The following is a 9,567-nucleotide window of genomic DNA, read 5'->3' on the forward strand; positions in this document are numbered from 1 at the left end:
ATATTAATCAAAGGATGGAAGAGAAATGCATTGAAGTAGATGATTGTAAGGATTTATGTTTATTTTAATTAGAACTCATAGCAATATAGAATATGCATGTGCACGTATTTGAAGCATTTTTACACTTTACATTTCATGTAGTTTGATTATATTATGAAGGATTGGGTTTTTAGTTTGATATTTTACCATGCTAAAATGGGAGGTCTGCCCAAACCTGTACTGGATTCTTGTTTCCTTTAAAAGATTGTTTAGTACAGCACTCACTGCATTGTGTACTAGTGCTAAAACTAACACTGTATCTTATGAATTTCTTCAGCTTTAAAAAAAATTAACCTAATTACTATTACATTTGTTTAGCTGTGCCCACTGACCTTGTCAGATTCAGTTGGCTATTTGTACAATTTCATTTTCTGTAACTGTTAAGAAACTTGTACAGCTAAAACAAAAACAGAACCTATGGACAACAGCCTCGGAGGTACCAGTTCTGCTTCAGCAATCAAGATGACAGCTAGCTTACTGAGCGACTACATTGCTAAAGAGACTGTAAAACCTCTGTTGTGGATTGTCCATAAAATGGCATTCCGACATGTGCCTTATTTGCTGGATAGTATACAGCTTTTCTCTAGTATTCTAGCATTTTAATGCTGTATTAAAATAATGCAAAAAAAAACCAAAAAAAAACCAGCAAGAGTCGTGTGGTTTTCTTGCAATACATTAAAATGAGGTTGTTACTCTTAGTAGTTTAGGTATATGGCCTCTAACACGAGGGATCCTCTTCATTTAGACAGAAAGTATTTTTAGTAGACTGATGAGCACACTGTTCTAGGCTCATACAAATATGGTGCATCTCAGACATTTGGAGCACTGTAACATAGTGACATGACATACATTGCATAGCAAACCTGATTGCTAGGAAGATTTGAGAGCTCTCCTCATTCAGTTTGCATGGGAGTCAAAACATATACATGTGCATGCATGTGTGTGCAAGGGAGAGATTGGACAAGGAACCACACAGATTTGAAGCCCTGAAAAAAGCAATTTCCATCTGATGATGAAAGACATGCTCCTAGTTGAACCCCATAGAAGACAGTAAATTAGTAGTAAATTATTGTTTTAAGCACAAAACACACTGTTCTTCAGTATAAAAATTGCCAAGATCTCTGTTCCCATATGCAACTATAGCCACAAAGCCAAGCTAACTGTAATACCTCCCTCCACTAGAACCAGGGGCTCTCCTAATGCCAGCATGCCAAGTTCAGTGCTCCACTGATACCAGAGAAAATGCTCAGCAGACAAACAGCAAAATGCCAAATCTCTGTTACCACATCCTCCACGTTATCCCTCAAAAGTAACTTTTTCATATTGAAAACAAAAATAGATTAACACAAACAATATAGTAGCAACATAAATTATCAAACTACTTTTCCTTTACTCTTAATTCCCAGGTGATTTGCCTTCCTGTTATATATGAACGAAGTCAAAAGACAATGCTCATAACAGAGGAACAAAGAAGTTCCCGCTTTAGGAAAAATAATAGGGAATGCATCACAGAGATTTCACATAACATCCATACTTTGAAGTAAAAATGTTTCATTGTTCTTTATTGAAAAACAAACAGTGCACAAAGATTACAAGCATTAAGTCAGCCAAAACACATCACATACCCAGCCGCATCTTGGCTTTCCAGTGCATCAACAGCTACACAAGGTAGGCCCTCTTTTGTCTTCATCCCTCTCAAGAAGATGCACACAGGAGGCACTGACAAAAGAGGAGCCTGAGACCAGAACACCAGTCACTGACAGCTGACATTCAGGTCTTCCCACTCAGAAGTGGAACACCTACCTAGAAGGACATACAGAATCCTCATTCCTGAGAAGCGTGTAGCATGTGGTTTATTTGGGGTCCTGAACAAAGGGAACACCACACTCAGTCTTGCTTTTCTCTATCATTCACCCCCTGAACTAGGAGATACTATTTGCAAACTCTCCCCTCAGCAGCATCAGCTGTAAGACCCACACCTGCTCACACAGCAATTTGCTCTTACTGGAGCCAGTGACATCACTCATCCTCTATATCCTCCTCATCCTCACCTCTTCAGGCAAAAAACAGGCACACAGGCTTTGATACAACCCACCACAACTGCAAAATTTCATTCTAACAAAGCCTCTCACAATGCTTCAACAAACTTTAGGAAAAGCTTTAATAACAGAACATATCAGGAAACACCTACCTCAGTCAGCGTTTACCGGGACACTCTCCAGCGTTGGGACTGAGCAGGCCCATCCTGCTGGGAGGTGTTGGAGCTGCAACCCAGGCTGCACAGAGCCAGCCAGCAACTTGGTGCTTCGTGATGGGCTGAAATGTTGGTTCCTGTAATTCAGCAGTGGTAAACACAAATTATGCACAACTGCAAAGACACCCCAAATTGTGCATATTCAATAGTAGGCTTTAGTTTGCTAGTATTTGTCAGGAATAAGTTGTTTTGCATAATTTACTGAGTAACCATACTCATTAAAAAAAAAAAAAAAAAGATGCAAGTGTAAGATTTGGAATTCAGGACAACAAACCAAAGAGAAAACATCATCACATGGCCTTTATCACTCCATTACTGATTAATTTTGCATTCACAAACACTGAAAAGGTGAAGCAGAACTGAAAAAATTAGGACCAGTGAAAGGAAAGAGGCTGTGTGCACTGGGCCTTCTCTTCCTGGAAAAAGAGATCACAAATGTGATGTCATGGCCTGTAACAATAAATGACATGAAGAAGAGAGGAAGTACTCATTGCTTCTAGAGTGCTTCCCTACCAGAAACAGGGAGTTTTGGCTAAAATTATCTGAGATAACATTAAAACAAAATTTTCACACAGGAGATAGAAATTCACAGCCATGGGATGTTCTAATTCAAAAGAAGAAATGAGCTCAAAAATGATTAGAAAAATCACATTAAAAAAATTAAAATCCTTAAAGGGTTATTAACTACAGAGCTGTGGCCCTGGCTCAGGAAGTCCCAAAGCACAGGAGCAAAGACTGTGCCAACAGACATTTAATTGCCTGGTTTTAATAGCTATTGTAGGAAAAAAGACACTAGAGCCAGTGCACATCTGATCACTGATCTGGCCTGAAAGGATCCGTTCTGCTTCATCATAAAAGAGTATGCATGCAGTTAGTTCCTGTATAGGCAAGTCTGCCTGTGTGGCACAATACTCAGTCTAGCTGTTCAGTTCCTAACAAAATGCCCTCTGGTTCTCCAGCATTCATGTTCTGGAAGAAAACCCTGTAAGTCACTCACAATCAGGCTCAATTGGATTAACAGACAGGGCACTAATCACAATCCCACCATAATTCGTAGTATACAACCAAATAATGCACAAATGTAACTCATTTGGTGGGTGGGGGTTGTTGGTTTTTTTTCTTTTTTTTTTTTTTAATTAATTGCAGATACTTTTGTTGGAAAAGCTAAACCTTAAACACAGCTAATTGGGGTATTTTAAGCCTGTCCACACACTGCATTCCCCCATGCTAGATGTGCCACTTGCTCTGGGTCTCCCAGTAGTGGGGCAGGGTCAACTCACCGTATGGCTCACTAGGGACCCGGAGGAATTTACTGAGCCAAGTAAAATTTCTAAGAGGTGTTTGCCCACCTCATAGGATCCTAAAGGTGTAGTAAATGGAGCTTGTAAGGATGAGGTCGTAGGCTTAAAAAACAAATGAGTGGAAATATCTAGCGCTGGCCTCTGGACCCCTGCAGCTGCTATTCAGCAGTGCCAAGAACTGGGAAAGGCCTGGCTTGAAGCCACGAGCACGAGGTACTCACCAGCCCTGCAAAGAAAGGGGGCTTGGGTGTTCCTCCTGGCCATGGCTGTGCTGTGTGCTGTGTGCTATGCCACAGCTTGATGGGAGGTAACAAAGTGGTGGCTTTCATCCACACTGGGCAATATCATTCTGCCCAGTTGGGGAGATCCCATGCATGCTGGCTAGCTTATGGCCATATTTCACCTCCACAAGTCCTAAACAATATCCTTGAACCCAGGGGTACATCTCCATGTCCAGGCAGCCCCTCATGCTGCTTGGCATCCTGAGGTGCTCCTGTATGCATGAAAGCATGTTTGGCTGCAGGGAAAGCACAAGATGTGCAAGCAAATGCAGACCTGGATGGAGAAATGCCTCACAATTTATCTTTTCTGCCATAAATATGTCTGCCCATCTCTCTGCTAGGAGAGGAAATGTCAGTCTGAAGCAGACAGAAATATTCAGACAAAAGGAGTTACATCTGGAGGCTTTTGTGAGATGAGTGGAGCCAAAAGAAGAAAGTGAACTTTTTCTCCCCCAGTTTCCTTCCTATGTTGAGCCCTGTGTGCCTCCTCACAGGAATTTAGTACAAGAAGAAAGAAGGGCTCAAAAGGCTCTACAGTCCCAGGAAAGGTGAAGTTCAGTCTAAGGTATGTGTGATTTTCTCCCTCGAGGACTCTACATTTGAAATATAGCTTAGATTTTTTTTTTTTTTTTTTTTTTTAAATGAGAATTTAATACACTTCATAAACCTGATCTTCTCTTCAACACCTTACCAGAAAACCTGGCAGATTTCAAAACAGATTTTTAAATATGAAAAGTAGGGGAAATTTGTCACCTACGTTCCTTTTGAAAAGGTAGACAATACAGCTGGTAGCATTTAACTTCACAGTAATGGGCACATAAACTTCATTTTTGCTCCTGGCAGATATTATTGTTTTCTTAAGAGTTAAAAGGTGCTTTTTTTAAAAAAAAACTGAGGTACTGCTTGGTCTCTAGCATGCTGCTAATCCCTTTCAGGGATACACAAAGAAAAACAAAAACAAACAAACAAAAATCTGCTATTAGTTCACTCCAAAGCTGTTTCCTGTTCTCCAAGTCAAAAATAAAATAAAATAAATCCCTATAACTAAACTGATCTTCTGAAAAACCCAGCTGTTTAAAATCTTCTTGGTCACTAAATTAAGACACATGTTTAGAATATAAAACTGACCAGCCTCAGCAAAGTCCTTCATCTTAGTTTGCAAGTGACTGCACATGAAATCATTGGAACTGCAATCTTCAAGTATCTAGTTGCCTCCTACCTCCCTTTTTTCTCCTACTGCTCTCAGCTCCCCCTGTTGCTAGTACTTCACAGTCATTGGTCTTCTTTGAGTGTTTTACTCCTGAAGTCTTCTGACTTGCTATGCGCCGCTCCTGGTTTCTCAAAAGAATCAGTTTGCATTGCAACAAAGTGCTGTCCCCTCTCAATGTCCTCAGCATAGCTCTTAAGTAACTCCATTGCAGCCCTGACCCCACACCATCAGTAGCATAACAAGTTCCCTGATGCTACCCTGCCTAAATAAAATGATTTGGTCTGTTGTTGAGTAATTTGCTAGGATTTTGTTTGTTAATTTTTAAGCATTAGGAAGGGCCTGAAGTTTGCTGGAAGAGTACAAAGAAGCAGGTTGTCCAGCTAGGCAGGGTTTAACCAGTGCTTAAATGCAGTCGTTTCCAGATGGAAAGGAAGCAGGTGTCTGACCACAACCATTTCACTGCACTCACAGGAAGGAACACAGGACCTCTACAGTCAAGTCACGCTTACAACTGCTCATCTGTTCCTCACAAAGCCCCTATCTTTCGTTCAGCAGAGAACCAAAAGGGAAGCTTTTCAGAACATGGGGCCTGAGGGTCTGATTGCCCTGTTAGTCTCTAAGCACCGCCATCTGCATCTGGGTTACAGCCTAAGGCCCTGGCTTTGATTTCTTCCATGAGTTCTATGGATATCTCCATGTTAACTTGAGGTACACATCAGGGCACTCTCCTGCTCCAGGAGACCTTTCTATCAGAGATGGACTTAGTTTTTCCAATCCTTTTTGAAGCAGTCCATTTCTTCGGCCAGCTCTAGCTGAAAACATTCTGACAGACTGAAAACATTCCAGGACAGAAAGCACTTTGCCACATTAATATTGAAAGGTTAGGGAAGACAAGTGGCCGGTGCAATGGTTTTGCAGTGAAGGAAGAAAAATGTACTGCAGTCAGTAAGCCAGGTGTGAAAATGATCTTCTCAATTTCTTTTCTTAACACATTTGGTTGCCTTGTGAGAGAATGCCCTGGATGGAATTAGCAGACGGGTCTGTAAGACTGGAGCTGGTAAACGTGGATACCTTTGCAGCCCCCAGCCACGGCCCCAGCTGGTCCACTATGAATGCCCAACTGAGGGGGCCTGTCTCTCTCTGCAGGGTGGGAGCCAGTTTCCAGGCTGGGCACATGGGTGTATTCTGCAACTGTAAGCCTTGTAAGGTTTCAGCACCCAACACTGCTTCATGCCTCCAGTGTGATTCAGCTGGACAGATGGAATGGCTGATGGGCAGGGCGATGGCTGTTGCTGTTGGCAGGAGATGAGGCAAGAGCAGAGTGGAGCTGCTCTCCCTTGGAGAAGTTAATGGTGACAGCAAATACCTCCTTCCTCCTTCTCCCCCCAGTGATGAAGTCTGTACTCTCCAGACAGGGAGCAATCTGATGATGTCCCTGAGGAAGTTCTCCAGCTCACCAACTGAGCACAATTCCTTCCTTGTGGCGCCCCCCCCCCCCCCCCCCCCCCCCCCTTCGCACTTGACAACCAAAGGGAGGACAGCACAATCTGGCCTACCCATGGCCCACCACCAGCTGAGGGGGAGTTGTGTTAATCACATGGAAACCATTTTGGACAATTAAACATATAGATGAAAGGCCAACTGGCTGCACATGTTGCAAGGGACATGACCTAAAAGCAATCCCAGCAACTGAGATGATGTAGTGTGAAAGCCGGATTAAACAGGTCAAGTAAATTTGGAGCAGCTAAGATAAACTGAACTCCCTTCCAAAACATATGTTGTTCTTGCCACATAATATTGCTGTACTATGGTAGCATGTCCTAAACATGCCAAAACTGTGATACACTTGTTCCAGGGTCATGCTGCCAATGAGAGAGAGCAAGGATGGTTATTTTGGAGAAAAGCCGCTCAAGAGGAGCTGTCAGAAAGTTGCACACACTCGTGGCTGAGCAGCATGCTGAAGCCTGGTGGGAGCTGAGCTGGGCCAAGCTGCCATGTGTGGCTGCCTGCTCTGGAGTTTGGCTCCCCCATAAACTTCCCCAGTGATCAGCAAGCTGTGCTGACAGCCCCCAGCAGCTTGGCTGGGAGCTGGAGGCGTCTTGCAACATCTGGGCCCAATTCCCGCTCACTTCCCACATACACCTGCACTGAGCTCCCCTTGCAGGCAGTTTGGTATGGAAAGGCAGTCTGCACTTCCCATCATGGGCTGAGCAGGGTGGGAAACATCACAAACTGAGCAAATTCAAGGCATGTCTGCAGTGTGGAAAGAAGAGGTAGTCAACAGTGCAAAATACTCACCATCCTTCTGTGCTGCTCTGACATAGAAGCACCACTGTAACACATACGGTGCACAGTGTTTTACTAAAGCAATGCAGCTTTGTTAGAAAAACCAAGCAGCCATCATCAGTTCTTGCACAGATTACCCAGGTTGTGGATTAATCATACTCAGAGCACAAGGAGTCCAAAGTGAGTTGCAAAAGGCCTTGGATGCACCGCTGCTCTTTTTCTTTTCCACCATGTGGTCCTCAGTGCCCACCCCTACCCAGGTCAGTGCTGTCAGGGACCGTGGTCTCTCACAGTGCTCTGACTTTATTTTCTTAGCATTTAATTGCCATATGCTTCATATTATCTTTGTTTTTAGTTTGCCTTGGCTATCCCAATCCTTGCTTAACCAAGAGTTGTCAGCAGTAAGCCATTAGATAGTAAAACACAGCACTGGAAAGATAGGAAATATAAAGGGTCAGCTCTTCAAATTCTTCCTGTATGGCACTCTGCAATGTGTAAGGAACTTTCTCCATCTTGAACTCATCACTGGAAGAGTTTTTAGCATGTATGAGGTTTCAGTGCTGCTCTTTTGAACAGCAGTGTCAATATCATTACTAGTTGCCAAAGCCCTGCTCCACTAGGAAGGGCTGAAATGGGAAGTGCACACGGCATGCAGTTTCCAGAGTGAGAGAAGGCAGTAAGGGCACTATGCCCCAGAAAAAGCTGGACAACACATTCCTGCTTTTTACGTGAAAAGTTGTAAATGCACTAAAGCTGATGAAAAAGCTTTGTTCTGTACAAAAAAAGCCTTGGAAAACTTTCTGAATTAAGGCTACACTAACTGGGGAAAGTAGAGAAAGTGACTTAAAAGCTTGGTGACCATAACATAAAAATCAACACAGTGGAATAGTGATACAGGAGATGTAATGACAAAGGGGACCAGCACAATGAAAAGGTGTTAGAAAGGAAAAGTGCTCACCCTTCTCTGAAGATCTAGGCTCACAAGGAAAACTCCTTAGGGGCAGTCAGCAAACTCCTAGTGGCAGTCAGCCCTTAAATGAGGGCTAGGAGAGGTGCAGCCAGGCTCCACCGCCTTACAGTCACTCAGCTGAATTACCTTCACCTGTGCTCCCAGGGCTGACCTTTCCCCAGGTGCTCAATCAGTGGTTCAGACCATGACTCAACAGTTCCCATGCAGTGACTCCTAACTATACACACTTGACACGAGGGGAAGAAAGCACTGTGCAAGGCATTGCCATAACAGTGGTTGCCAGTGTGCTGTTGCTGGCATAGGTGCATGACAGCCTGACAGGCTGGCTGCGTCCTGAGCACACTGCTGTGCTCCCACAGTGGAACTGGAGAAATGCCACCTGCCACTCTGAAGGCTGCCTTCTGGCTGAGGTGGAACAGGCTGGTGTGGATCCAGAATGGCCCTTGGAAATTCTAAAGCCCCAGTTGCATTGGTACACTCCATGCTTCCAACAACAGCATTTATTCATTGCAGTATATGGCATGTTGCGTTGCTGGCAATGCACCCTGTTATGTGTATACATGCTCACCAAGACTGATTTTATTCATGTCCAGAGGTATCTTCTATAAAATCAAACATCTGAACAGTGTCAGTGCCCTCTTGCTGTTTTCTCAAGGCTACAGCATCATGTTTCTGTGCTGCCATGTTTCTCTAGGAGACTTTTGCCAGGTGGCTATACGTGGCTGTGGTAATACAGTGAGTTAAATGTAGGACTGGTGCAGATATTCTAAAGATGCTTACTTATGTATTTTGCCAAGAACACAATGATTTTTGAGATGAATCAAAGTTTTAAAGACAAATTTGAACTTTTCTAATCATGTTAGATCTAGTCTCAGTCTGTGAAACAAACAGAGGCTGATAGTTGAGCAGTGTGGTTACACCAACAGGCTTCCTAGTTTATCCAGGACAGCAGCTTCCATTTTGTGCAATCAAAACGACCTGAAAAATAAAGCTATGCTGCGAGGTTGTTCTAGGGCTGAGCATGTCACTTCCACCATCCTGTGCTCTGTCAACTGGGCAAGGAACAATGTGTGAGGGGACAGCCACAGATATCTTCAGACTGTCTTGTGCCACAGAGAGCGGGGGGGGATTTAGGAGCTGTGTCAATTGGGGGCTGCCACTGCAGCAGCAGCAGCACCTCTCCAGCCATCCAGATGGCTGCTTATGAGAGAACCTGCTCCAGGCCC

At 43.7% G+C, this 9,567-nt stretch overlaps 1 long non-coding RNA gene across 1 annotated transcript; it reads right to left on the bottom strand.

Annotated features, from left to right (window-relative positions):
* Positions 1-1,590: 1,590 nt before the first annotated feature.
* Positions 1,591-8,430, bottom strand: LOC125692922 (uncharacterized). The gene is made up of 3 exons (XR_007376934.1): positions 8,330-8,430; positions 2,227-2,370; positions 1,591-1,838 (listed from the first exon to the last, which is right to left on the bottom strand). It is a non-coding gene; the product is annotated as an uncharacterized LOC125692922 (long non-coding RNA).
* Between the last annotated feature and the right edge of the window lie 1,137 nt (positions 8,431-9,567).

The sequence above is a fragment of the Lagopus muta genome, chromosome 5, assembly GCF_023343835.1.
Source record: "Lagopus muta isolate bLagMut1 chromosome 5, bLagMut1 primary, whole genome shotgun sequence".
Taxonomy (NCBI): Eukaryota; Metazoa; Chordata; class Aves; order Galliformes; family Phasianidae; genus Lagopus; species Lagopus muta.